At 43.8% G+C, this 14,498-nt stretch overlaps 1 protein-coding gene across 2 annotated transcripts in view; it reads right to left on the bottom strand.

Moving 5' to 3' along the window:
* The window catches only part of LOC118424699 (gastrula zinc finger protein XlCGF57.1-like), a 22,725-nt gene extending 18,545 nt beyond the window's left edge, over positions 1–4,180 (bottom strand). The window contains exon 1 of one of the 2 annotated variants that reach the window (XM_035833379.1): positions 4,117–4,180. The gene's annotated coding sequence lies outside the window, so the exon portion shown is untranslated. The remainder of the gene's footprint in view (positions 1–4,116) is intronic. The other variant, XM_035833378.1, reaches the window with a different exon arrangement.
* Positions 4,181–14,498: the final 10,318 nt, after the last annotated feature.

Raw genomic sequence — 14,498 nt, forward strand, 5'->3', positions numbered from 1 at the left:
TCCCCACATTCCCCACACATCACCTGCAGTGTATTTGGAAAGACGATAATCAAACTGGCATTTACATACTTCGAAATAGTCACACTGGTCACATTTTAGACTAGATTTGTGATACTTTTATGTTTATATATACACCTATGTTTTGACTTGTTGTGACCTGTACTTAGCTCGGTTGGGCAAAACTGTATAGGTCTTCATTCATTCATTAACATAGTTTTCCCGTGTGAGTTCTCATATGTTGGGATAACTGAGACTTCCGAGCTGTCCTGTACCCACACTCCCCACACATGTAGGGCTTGTCACCGGTGTGAATGGCTAGATGTTTCTTCAAGTTGGACTTATATGCAGTAGAAAAGTCACACTGGTCACACTTGTAGGGTTTTTCACCGGTATGAGTTCTCATATGTTCGGATAAGGTACACTTTCGAGCTGTCCCAAACCCGCACTCTCTACACATGTAGGGTTTCTCACCTGTGTGTTTGGCTAGATGTTGGTCGAAATGACATTTCCTTGCTGTAGAATAGTCACACTGGTCACACTTGTAGGGTTTTTCACCGGTGTGACTTTTCATATGTATGGATAAGGCAGATTTCTGGGCTGTCCTATACCCACACTCCCCACACATGTGGGGTTTGTCACCGGTGTGTTTGGCTAGATGTCGGTCCAAAGTGGATTTCAGGGCAGCAGAATAGTCACACTGGTCACACTTGTAGGGTTTTTCTCCTGTATGAGTTCTCATATGGTTGGCTAAATGAGACTTCTTAGCTGTCCTGTACCAACACTCCCCACATATGTAGGGTTTATCTCCAGTATGTATGGCTAGATGTTGGTCCAAATTGCTTTTCTTTGCTGTAGAATAGTCACACTGGTCACACTTGTAGGGTTTCTCACCAGTATGAGTTCTCATATGCATGGATAAGGCATATTTCTGAGCTGTCCTGTACCCACACTCCCTACACATGTGAGGCCTATCACCTGTGTGTATGGCTAGATGACAATCCAAAGTGGCCTTCACTGCAGCAGAATAGTCACACTGGTCACACTTGTAGGGTTTTTCTCCTGTATGAGTTCTCATATGTATGGATAATTTAGACTTCTGAGCTGTCCTGTATCCGCACTCCCCACACATGTGGGGTTTGTCGCCAGTGTGTATGGCTAGATGTCGGTTAAACATGGACTTATATGCAGCCGAAAAGTCACACTGGTCACACTTGAGTGGTTTTTCTCCTGTGTGTGTTCTCATGTGTACAGATAAGTGAGACTTTTGAGTTGCCCTGTACCCACACTCCCCACACATGTAGGGTTTATTACCAGTGTGTCTGGCTATATGCTGGTCCAAACTGTACTTCTGTGCAGCAGAATAGTCACACTGGTCACACTTGAATGGCTTTTCCCATGTGTGTGTTTTCATGTGTTGGGATAAGGCAGATTTCCAAGATGTCCTGTACCCACACTCGCCACACATGAAGGGTTTATCACCAGTGTGCTTGGCTAGATGTTGGTTCAAGTTGGAAAACTGAGCAGTAGAATAGTCACACTGGTAACACTTGAATGGTTTTTCCCCTGTATGTGTTCTCATGTGTTGAGATAAGTGAGACTCACATGCTGCCCTGTACCCACATTCCATGCACATGTAGGGTTTCTCACCAGTTTTTGCTTTCGGTTGACTGGCCAAACTGGTTTTGCTCGCTGTTGGCTGGTCTTTGGTTTCACTTGTATCCCGGTCACCTAAAAATCCTGCAGGAGACCCATCATCGACGTTCTGGGGAACAGCAGTAGGAGACCCATCACCTTTCTCTGCCATGTCGAACCTAATGGAAAAGAAAATCATTAGAAGACAAATAGTCCAAACAAAACTAGAAGATTGCGAGCAAATAAATAAGGTTAACCTTTACATGGTCTGGCCTATTAAGCTATTTACGGTAAGGTGATTTTTTTCTGATTGTTTTGCTTTGCAACTACAATATATATATATATCTATTGGTCCATCTTCTAACGATATTAAATTAATCCACCAATTATTTGTACAAAAAAGTAGCTCAGCGCTGGAGATAATGTAAGTCATAAATCAATTAATGTACCGTGGGGCGCGTCTCGCAGCGTTCGGCAAACTTGCGCCTTTTTCGGTGCAAACGTCAAACTGTGCTTGGCATCAAAACGCATCTTTAAGAATGGCAGTTACTCAATTCTTGATTTTATAACAATAACTTAATTTTAGCGGTTTTCAATGGCCACCAGTAGACCGCAAAAGTTTCATTGTAGATAATTTTGATTACTCGAATCTACCCACTCCCCCTTCCTCTTCATGCAGCATTGTTACTGGTTTGGTCATGTTACGTACACTATGAGCTGTAGGTAATAACAAGAGGTTTGGAGATAAAATCTAGTGTGCGAGTGTATGCAGAGTGTGCGAGTGTACGCAGAGTGTGCGAGTGTATGAAGAGTGTGTGCGTGTATGCAGAGTGTGCGTGTGTACGCAGAGTGTGCGAGTGTATGCAGAGTGTGTGCGTGTATGCAGAGTGTGCGTGTGTATGCAGAGTGCGCGCGTGTACGCAGAGTGTGCGAGTGTATGAAGAGTGTGCGAGTGTATGCAGAGTGTGCGAGTGTACGCAGAGTGTGCGAGTGTATGCAGAGTGCGATTGTATGCAGAGTGTGTGCGTGTCTGCAGAGTGTGCGTGTGTCTGCAGAGTGCGCGCGTGTCTGCAGAGTGTGCGTGTCTGCAGAGTGTGTGCATGTCTGCAGAGTGTGCGTGTGTCTGCAGAGTGTGCGCGTGTCTGCAGAGTGTGCGCATGTCTGCAGAGTGTGTGCATGTCTGCAGAGTGTGCGTGTGTCTGCAGAGTGTGCGTGTGTCTGCAGAGTGTGCGCATGTCTGCAGAGTGTGTGCGTGTCATGTACACACTTTGCATACATCCACACACTTTGCATACACCCACACACTTTGCATACACCCACACACTTTGCATACAAACTCATCCCCTGCACGTTTTTCTAGACCTCCATATCTGTGACAGCAGCTTATCTTGTGGGTTGTTGTCGTTGTGTCCGCCATATTTAGTCGGCGGCTGTCAAGCGTACAGTACTTGTTTATTATTCATAAACACATGCACTGCCGGTGTGTTTGTTATTACTATTCGGCATTTCATGTATTTTTCGGACTTTTATATATATCAAGCCGGTAAACTGCCGAGCCTTATTTTTAGAGGAAGGTCCCATGTGACAGGCTCGTTGCTTCTGCTTGGACTGTCACAGACGAGTCGGAAAGCAATAAAAGGACTATTTAGCCCCTTAGCACCTATTAGATAGCGATTAGTGGACATTAAACAAGATAGCAACACTAGACTCCGTGGATCGCGTGCTGTCCCCTAGCCGGCTTAAGTTCCCTGGCTGACTTACTCCTCTATTTATTCCATTTCTACGATTTTCCGGCGATCTGGACTCTGGTAGAGACTAGATTTTAGCTCCAAACCTCTTGTGATTGCCTACAGCTCATAGCTAATCACCCCTCATTTAAAAAGCGCCTCCCAATCCCATGGGTAAACTTGTACTTCATAGGCCATGTGAGAATCCGCACTCTAGGACTTGCCTCAGTTTATCCGCAAATGCTAACATCGTGCGGTTTTCACCAGTATCTTAATGAGAAGTTTACCAAAACTTTGACATTAATCACTACTTGTTGACATTTGGAGAACTTAATCTATGTTGGCATAATTTCATAAGAGTAAATTTTCACGGGTCTGCCTGTGCCTCCCGCAATACAATAGACTCTCCAATGACCTAAATGACCCCAGCGGCACCTTGAGTAGAATTATCGGTCACCTGTTGGGTAGACTAGCCGTTTTAACACAATCTGTTTAGTCTTAGACAAAAAGAAACATAATCTGTATGGTCAATTCATTATTTGTTTGAAGAAGAAGTAAAACAAACTGAGCAAAAACAAATCACGTTTTTTCCTTTGTTGTCGTGAAGGTAAAGATGCCCCCTCCCCACTTCCATAATTTTTGTCAGCCCGAAAAACCTTACATTTCTGTCTAACGTTGCCCAAATACCATAGATATGACCTCTACCCCCTTCAGTTCATACCAATGCAGTCATGTCGTATGTATATCTCGTTCTTACCTGCTTCCAGTGATGATTATTACCTCCGCACAATCCTCCTGCAAGCGTCTGTCTGGAGCAGCAAGGAGTGAAAGGTGACTGGTACTGTGGGGTGAAAGGTCATTTGATACCTGCTTACCCATCATCGAAGGTTCCGCCTACACTATTAGGCAGGTACCCTGTATTTTTATCTGAATCTAGCAACTTTGACTACTATCCGACAGCCTTTGGGGACTTTAATGTCTTTCTTTCTTTTCTTCCGTCTTTATTTCTTAGTGTTTCACAAGGTACGGCAATAACTAGATGTTTACGTAGAGGGTGGGCCACCCAGGTTTGAGTGGGCAAATCTGTCCGGATATGCAGCGTGTGCAGTTCAGTAAAAATTTGGTGTGTTACACCATGATGTGGTTTACAAACAAATCCTCTCTGCTCGTCTTGAGCCATTCTTTCAAATATATATACTAACTAGTATGCAACATTATTGTGAAATATTTCTTTTAAAAAATGACCTATGACCTTGTACGGCATATGGCCAAAACAATATTATGCATCTACCACACAAGAGACAATGGAATGGAATTTGTACTTTTTATTAAACTTCGTTATGTTCACTAATCAGTTCTGTTCTTACATATCAACCATGACAGTTACCAAAACTTTCTTCACATGACAAGGCTCACTGCTTACATTTACAGATGCGATCGCAAACGAAAAGTATGTACATGTACAATGACTGTTTTATGGACATTTTACGATGCGGTTCTAGACGTAAAGGGGCGCATATAAACTACATGATGATTTGTCCACTGTTATCTTGTCAGGGCAACATGTTTTGCATGTCGCCGTACAATAGTGCGAACCTACTTTACTGGCTTATTGTCAAATGTTGGAATTGGACGCCTGCAGTTTTCTTCTTACATGTATGTTGCATGCCAAATGACTTATGTTCTAGAGTATTAGCGTGATTTACCTAGTGATAGGTCGTCACACTTCTAGGGCTTTTCACCGGTATGAGTCCTCATATGTCGAGATAAGGCTGACTTGTAAGCTGTCCTGTATCCACACTCCCCGCACATGTAGGGCTTGTCACCAGTGTGCTTTGCTAGATGACTGTCCAAGTGGGATTTTTGTGCAGCAGAATAGTCACACTGGTCACACTTGTAGGGTTTGTCACCGGTATGTGTTCTAATATGTCGGGATAAGTCAGACTTCAGAGCTGTGCTGTACTCACACTCCCCACACATGTAGGGCTTGTCACCAGTGTGTTTGGCTAGATGTTGGTCCAAACTGTCTTTTCGTGCGGCAGAATAGTCACACTGGTCACACTTGTAGGGTTTTTCACCGGTATGAGTTCTCATATGTTGGGATATATAAGACTTTATAGCTGTCCTGTACCCACACTCCCCACACATGTAGGGCTTGTCACCAGTATGATTTGCTAGATGACTGTCCAAGTGGGATTTTTGTGCAGCAGAATAGTCACACTGGTCACACTTGTATGGTTTGTCACCGGTATGTCTTCTAATATGTCGGGATAAGTCAGACTTCAGAACTGTCCTGTACCCACACTCCCCACACATGTAGGGCTTATCACCAGTGTGTTTGGCTAGATGTTGGTCCAAACTGCCTTTTCGTGCGGCAGAATAGTCACACTGTTCACACTTGTAGGGTTTTTCACCGGAATGAGCTCTCATATGTATGGATAAATGAGACTTCTTAGCTGTCCTGTACCCACACTACCCACACATAAAGGGCTTATCACCAGTATGCTTTGCTTGATGACTGTCCAAGTTGGATTTTTGTGCAGCAGAATAGTCACACTGGTTACATTTGTGGGGGTTTTCATCCGTGTTTGATTTCGGTTGACTGACCATATTCGTTTCGCTCGTTATTGGCTGGTCACAAAAAACTCCAGTAGGAGACCCATCGCCGAAGTTTTGGGGAACAGCAGTATGACACCTTTTACCTGCCTCTGCCATGTCGAACCTAATGGAATAGAAAATCATTAGAAAAAAGGAAATAGACCAATTAAAACTAGATCGTTTCAAGTAAACAATTAATGTTTACCTTAACATGTTTTATCCTAATAAAAGGTTGGGACATGTTATGGTATTGGATGGGAAATATTCTTACGCATTGCCACTGGTTCAAATTTCCACGCCTATTCTTCACTACTATTTGAGAAACTTAGAATTTTAGAAAACAAACAGTTTTCAACATGCCTTCTTAACAGCCCAATACAGAAACCATAGTCTACCCGATACCGTTGATGGTTTTCTTAATTTCCGACCTCAGTTCCACAATTATCAAACTTGCAAAGTTCAAATCTTCACATTCCCCTGTTTAGAATGCCTTTGGCCCATATGAATGTAAAATACAAATGCATCAATGTTTGGAATGTTCTTCCTCCCTCCCCAAAAATTGTACGCCTCTGCTAAACTTAAAAACCTGTTAATGACCCCAGCGGCTTCTAGAGTAGATTGATGGGTCGCCTGTCGGGAAGACTAGCTGTTTTTAACAGGACCTGTTTAGTCTTGCACAAACACATTCATAATCTAGCCCCTCAAGCTTTGTCCTGATACTTGCCACATGTAACCGAACACCACAGGTTTTCTGCTACACCTTCAGTAACCATGGTGACAGCGGTCTGGCCAGTTCATAATTTGTTTGGAAACGATGAATAGGAAGTAGAAGAAATGCTTTTCTCCCTTTGTTTCCGTGAAGGTAAAGATGCCCCCCTCCCCACCCCCATTTTCGTCACCCCGAAAAGTCTTACAATTCTACCCAATGTGGCCCACATACCATAGAAATGACCTCTACCCCTTTAGTTTATAATAACGCAGTCATGTTGTATGTATATCTCGTTCTTACCTGCTTCCAGTGACGATTATTACCTCCGCACAATCCTCCTGCAAGCGTCTGTCTGGAGCAGCAAGGGGTGAAAGGTGACAGTTACGGTGGGGTGAAAGGTCAATTTAATGCCTGATTATACACATTCAGTGTGCAGCGCGTTCCGCCTACACTTCAAAGTAGCTGCCCTTTATCATGCGACCTTTCTGGATTTTTCGTTCTTTCCTTTTCTTCCTCAGTAATAATCGTGTTTTCACATAGCACGTAAATAATCAGTTGTCGACGTAATTGCATTTTATACATTGTTTGTCTTGTATTATATCAAGGAGCTTTTATCAGTTCCTTGATTATATTGGTAAGTGATAATGCAATGTGTCTCTTTATATGTTGTAAACAAGCTTGATAACTCGGTACTAGGGTCGCATTTTGGTTGTCTTTTTTACTTACTTACTTATCCTCTTCGTCCCTGGTGAGACATAAGGCTATGACCTTCTTCCTCCAACTGGGTCGGTCCTGTGCTGCTGTCTGTACTGACTTCCAGGAGAGACCCATGGACACCAGGTCATCTGACACTGTTCTCCTCCACGTGGTTTTGGGTCTTCCTCTTTTTCTTTTACCGTCAGGTCTCCAAGTTAGTGCAACTTTTGGAATTCTGTTGTCAGTCATTCTCAGAATGTGGCCAAGCCATTTTAACCGCCTGTGTGTAATTTCTGTAGTTATTCTTCCACATTCGGTTATTCGGTGCAGCTCTTCGTTTGTTATCTTGTTAGGCCAGAAGATGTTGCATATTTTCCTAAGACAGTTGTTGTGGAATGCGTCTACCTTCCTCATATCTGTCTTGGTGGCCCTCCAACTCTCAGCACCGTAGAGAAGGACTGATTTGACATTACTATTGTATAGCCTGATTTTGGTTTTGCGGCTGTATTGTTTGGACTTCCAAATGGTTTGCAGACGGCTGAAGGACGCCCTGGCTTTGTCGAGTCGGCTTTTAATGTCTTTCCGTGCACCATCCTGCGTACTCATCACACTTCCAAGGTAAGTGAAGACCCCTACGCTCTCCAGGACCTCTCCGTCTAAACTGATGGGAGGGGTTGTAGGAGTGTTTATGTACATAACTTGAGTCTTCTTTTTGTTAATGTACAGTCCAGTTTGTTTACCCCTTTCGCTTAACCGGTCAGTCTTTTCCTGAAGAAGGGTACGCTTGGATGCTAAGACAGCCAAATCATCGGCAAAGTCAAGGTCCTCGAGGTACTTAGAAGGAGTCCATCTGATACCCCGTGGTCGGTCAGAAGTTGTTTCTTTCATTACCCAGTCAATAGTGATTAGGAACAGTATTGGCGAAAGAATGCACCCCTGCCTGACACCAGACCTGACAGGGAACGATTCGGACAGGCTGTTCTCTGTGATGACACTGCATTCAAAATGTTTGTAAAAGGTTTCTATTAAGGTAACTATCTTGTGTGGAATACCATAAGCCCTCAGAATCTTCCAGAGGCTTTCCCTATGCACACTGTCAAATGCTTTCTGGAAGTCGATGAAGTTTATTAGCAGTGGGGAGTTCCATTCAATGCACTGTTCGATGATGTTCCTCAGTGCAAAGATTTGGTCCGAGCAGCCGCGGCCTTTTCGGAATCCTGCTTGTTCTTCCCTTAGTCTGGAGTCTATGGCACTGTCAATCCTTTTCAGGAGGATTCTGCAGAACACTTTACTGGGGATGGACAAAAGTGTTATACCCCTCCAGTTGTCGCAGTTACTAAGAACTGTTGTTGTCTTTTTTAGAGAAATGAATTACCCTACTGCTATATCACAAGTATTAGTACAGCACAATTTATCGAAATTGGCCACGGTCCACCCTGTTGTGTACTACTGTTGAGTGGAGTACTACTACTACTGGAGAAATGAATGTGTCCGGATATGCAGCGCTATAGGGAGGACTAATGTTTGTGATCAATTGATAAATATTACTGGGGTAAATTTTTCTCAATCTAGTCTGACACACGGACCAGCTTGAGGTTAAAAAACGAAACATTGAATAAATGCAACAGTGTTTTATTTGTTTGTTTATTTATAGATTCTATTTTCATGTCAAAATGTTGTCAAGTGTGGGGATTGCCTAACGGTGCAATATAACCCTGGCCGCCGGGGGGAGCCATTTGCTGGGCTTGAGTTTTGATACAGCATCTTTTGAAGAAGAAAAAAGCAACCTCCAGATGGAAGAATGAAGGATGTGTTCGTACGTGTCTCATGACTACTTTGGTGAAGAGAAAGACGTCATGAGTGGAACACAGTTTTGGGTACAACATTTTAATGCTCAGTGTTGAAACGTTAGACAATTATTACATATGGAGTGGACTGATCCTCACGCTAACCGACATCTTTCTTACCACAGTCACCCCTCAGTAAGACAGCTGGAGCCACAGTTCCTGTTGGTAACTTTAATTTAGTGCCACACATGTACAGATCGGTTTCACCAATGTGGTTTCTTCATTGGTTCAGGCTCACATGAGCACAGCATACAAGCTTTTATAAAGAAAATTGTTAAAGAAGCTTCCATCAATAAATACTAGGTTGTTATGGTATTAGGCATTTTCCTCGTTTACTACAACAACAAAGAGTAGTCAGTCTACTGTTAAAACAATCAAGTTGCAAGTTTATTAGCGCGTGCATTTTGTCAGTGTTATCTGTGTTTAGGAAACGTTTAAGAAGCAGTAATGCATTTGACACTGCCAAACCACGACCTTATCACTTTCTAGACTTCCCAAAAAACAAACCTTCACTCTTTCTCATGTGTTATTTTACTACTCAGCAAACTTGTAAGTTAACGTATTGTTTTCATGGCCCATTGCTTTATCCATATGTAAAACTGCAAGCATTCACACAATCATTGATTCTCTGAAATATATTCGAGAAGTGAGGCGTGTCTAAAATTGTACTTAGTACTGATTTATTGCTTCGGTGCCTATTCACTCTTTCTCGAGCGTTATTCTACTACTCAACAAACTTGTATATAAAGTGTTTTGGCCCATTGCTACATTTTAACGTTTTACTGACTCGTAGTTTAATGTTTTTTCTTTTACTGAACACGTCCAGAGAGCCGTTTTGTCTTGAGTGAAGCATTTTAAGCGATTACGGTTTGTCTGTCCTGTCAATTCATCGTTTTGTAGGAAACGTCGCCAAAACAGGAAAAGAATTTTGAGACAATCCGAACAAGAACCTGGAGTAAGACATATGATTCTTAGCAAAGCTGAAATCTAGGTAAAGAAAAAAAAAGGATTTGATACAGTCAAACCAAGAGCTTACTACTTCTAGAATGCTCCCTAGGTAAAACATTTTGGCTACGTGCCAAAAATATGGGTGCATTCTCTGCAATATATATGAGAAGTGAGACGTGTCTAAAATTGTACTTGGTACTGATTCATTCCTTTGGTGCCTATTCACTCTTTAATTCATTATTATACTACTCAAGAAACTATCTTAATATTTTACTGACTCATAGTTTGATTTTCTTTTACTGGACTCGTCCAGAGAGCCGGTTTGCGGTCATGTCTTGAGTGAATCTTTTTAAGCGATTACGGTTGGTCTGTCCTGTCAGTTCATCGGTTTGTAGGAAACGCCGCCCAAACAGTGATAAACTTCATACGGCCAACAAAATCGTTTTACTGGCTAGTAGTTTACTGCAGATGTCCGGAGGGCCGGTTTACAGTGGTGGAGATAGTTCCGCCTGTCGCCTAGGGACGACCTGAAAACAAACATCAGAGATGAGATATGGAGTGATGTGCTTTCAGACATGAGATCACGGTGGAGTGATGTGTTTTGAAATGGTTTATAATTATCAATGGTCTAACGGGCTTAGTCTGATGGAGGCTTCAGCTGTGCCGTGTTTGCTAGAAAGAAGGGTTTTAGAAAACATATCTGTATATGAACATGTCATTGAGGTTATGATGGTCTAATGCACTCCGTGTAATGGATTCTTAAGCTGTGGCATGTTCACTAGACAGAAAGGTTTCAGGAAACGGTACGGCTATAAGCCTACCTGGAACAATCTGGCATATGAAGCGAATCAGCACGTCGCATGAGTAGTCGCCCCACTTGTCCTTCCGGGATGAGGCTGCGATGTATACAACGCAATCCTCGTTGCCTCCATAGTTGTCTGGTTGTCCCGGCCCCCAGGAGCTGTACGTCCCAAGTGCAGAACCATCCACCCACTCAAAGCTTCCCTCTTCGCGCTGATCGTGCAGGCCGAACCAGAAGGCCCGTTTGTCGCTCACGGCATTGTGCAGGTAGATCAGGAATGCGTTGGTCCCAGCGTCTCGGGGCATGGCGAGGGTTCCGCCGTCTTACCTGTGTTGAATGCTTTGTAGCAGATTCCACGGAACTCTGTGTAGCCTGTAGGACAAGATGCTGGAAAACAAGATTTACATCCGACCAACGTATAGACATGGAATATATTTAAAAAGCAACAATTCATTAGATATACGTCATCAGAACACCACTAAAACATGTAAATAAAGACAGTAAATGAGTAATAAAAGGCAACATTTCATATCTAACCATATAAATTCATTAGATATGCTTCTACAGAATACCAACATAACAAGTCAATAAAGACAGCAAAAGAGTATTAAAATCATTTACAAGATATTTCATCTCATATGATAATCAATGCCACATATTATTTGTTTCATACTAATAATATCACAAAAGTTCCTGTGTTCGGGGATTTTATACCAATGATATTTTCACTTTCAGCATATAAAATACACACAACTGAAAACCCAAAGTAACTGGCATCTTACGCATTTCTTGAAGACGCTGTTCCAAGGCGGTGACTCGGCTGCGCTCGCTGTCCAGGTCACCCTTCAAGGCGTCAACAGTGGTAGACAGTTGGCGGATGTCGTCTCGGTCGCGCTTCAAGGCGTCAACAGTGGTGGACAGTTGGCGCATGTCGTCTTGGTCGCGCTTCAAGGTGTCAACAGTGGTGGACAGTTGGCGCATGTCGTCTTGGTCACGCTTCAAGGCGTCAACAGTGATGGGCATGTCGTCTTGGTCGCGCTTCAAATAGTCAAAAGTAGTGTACAGTTGGCGCAAGTCGTCTTGGCCGCGCTTCAAGGCATCAACAGTGGTGGACAGTTGGCGCATGTCGTCTTGGACGCGCTTCAAGGCGTCAACAGTGGTGGACAGTTGGTATATATCGTCTCGGTCGCGCTTCAAGGCGGCAACAGTGGTGGACAGTTGGCGTATGTCGTCTTGGCCGCGCTTCAAGGCGTCAACAGTGGTGGACATGTCGTCTTGGTCGCGCTTTAAGGCGTCAGTGGTGGTGGACAGTTCGCGCATGTCGACTTGGCCGCGCTTCAAGGCGTCAACGGTGGTAGACAGTTGCGATATTTCCTGCAAACATAAGTCAGAATACTAAACCTTAGAATAGCTTGGGGGAACACAAAGATACGTCCTTTTTTGTTAGCCTCGCGAGTAAATCTACAAGACAACCTGCACTAGAGAGTTTACCTCTTTATTGATGAACGTCAAAGGGGCAAGTCCCACAGCGATCAGTACGGCAATGCCGGCGGCGATGCAGTTGCGGTGGGAGCGGATGAAGCTACAGAGAGCGCCGCGGCCGCTTGCTTCACTCGAGTACGTGCGGTCTGTTAACATTATCAAAAGGTCAACGTTCAGAGATCGACTCAACAGATCCATAAATACATGAATAAAAAATAAGTTAAATGAGATTTCAACAAAATGGCATCAGGCCATGATTGAAGCCCGTTCTTGGACATTTTAAAAAGGGGATGAAGCCCCGGCCGGGCTCAGAAGCCACAAATTTGTCCCGCTGGACTGCCGGATATCGGGGGTATTCCCTACGGTTACGTAGGACATGGCGTCTTTTTCAAATCCGGCTTATATTCAACCCGGATGCCAGCCGTGACACCCCAAAATATCCGGGAGCCGCAAGGTGTCCCACCGAGCCATGTAGGGGTCACGCCCGAAAGTGCCAAAAACAGCACGTGAACTGCCCGGAAAGGCCCCTTTTTCCAACTGGGACCTACGCCTTACCAAGTTGCCACACGAAACGTCTATTTAAATAGGGATGTGTTCCGTATTTACATTTTTTGAATAAGATAAAGTTTGCGACCCGCAAGGTCGTTTTTGGTTCGATACCAGGCTACACAGTAAAAGTGAAAAACGCCCCCCTCCCCCAAACATTACCTCAACCAAAAGAATACCAATACGTAAGCCATACGGGCTTGTATGTGTATACGCACTTTTGTGACCACTCCCATTATATGTAAAATCAGGATGTTTGTACCAGGAATAAGAATTCGCAATCCTAATCGTGATCTAGTTTCACAAGCCATGCTATGAACAGTCCAAATATGACCATAAATTTTCGTCTTGAAAACTTTCTGCTTGTTTTATAAAACAAAATGTATTCATACTAGAAATACTGAAAATGGCAAATAACAAACATGGCGGCTACCTGCAGACGTGTACGTTGCGTGGCCTTCGTACGTGTGTGAAGCCGCTTCTTGCTCTTCTTGCGGCTTGTCAGCCCCGTTGCCATGGCGGACACGCCCGCGGGAACCACCCTGATGGACAGGAGGTGGTTGGGACGGCGGCCCACTGGTTCCCACCTCCCCGTGGGGTGACTCCTGCTGCCGCCCCACCCCATGTAAAGACGGCGGCAGATCTTTATCTTTGATTGTGTAGTACACTCTCTCAGCTTCTGCGTACGTGTTTGGAGAAGCTCCTTCGTCTTGTTGCCGTTGGTCAGATGCACCTTTTGGTGGCGGCCCGCTGGTTTGACCGCTGTCAGGGCGCGAGAAAGGGGACCGGACCGGCTCTGCTTGCTCGTACATTTGGACCGTCCTGCACAGACAACCGTCGCGCAATGTATAACTGTGAAAACTGTATCAACGTAGCAAATAATATCTTGATTAGTCTGACGACGTAAGACCACATTTACATTCATTTGTAGGGATGACGTGGCATCAGGTGGTGCGAATGGCATTTTGTTTTTCTGCAAGTGGCAGACTAATTTTCTAGGAAAAGAAGTTAATCTGAGATGTGAGGTAGAAGATCAAACAAATCTATTCAAACGTACGTAAGGACTATCGATGTAATCGTTGAATGCTCGTGCTAAGCCCCTCCCCACTTCTTTTGGAGCTAACACGGTAAAATATTATCTCTCAGCACCTTCCTTGTGCATAAATGGTCTATTTTACACACACACAAACACACACACACACTTATACACACACACACACACACACACACACACACACACACACACACACACACACACACACGGACTCCAAAATTGACTCTTACAACATCAGCGATTTTTATTGTAGGTCTCAAATTGACCCTTATAAAGATGGACTTATGCTGTCAAACACCCGATGCAAAATGAACTCTTCCAAATTACCCATTACCATCCCTTGTGCGGACGCTGAATCCATCCTACACAATATGCCACTTGGAATGACCCAGGAAATCAAAGCATATATTTTTCATACGAACCATTTCAAGGTGACATATACCAAATATATGAATAT

Source organism: Branchiostoma floridae, chromosome 10, assembly GCF_000003815.2.
Source record: "Branchiostoma floridae strain S238N-H82 chromosome 10, Bfl_VNyyK, whole genome shotgun sequence".
Lineage (NCBI taxonomy): Eukaryota > Metazoa > Chordata > Leptocardii > Amphioxiformes > Branchiostomatidae > Branchiostoma > Branchiostoma floridae.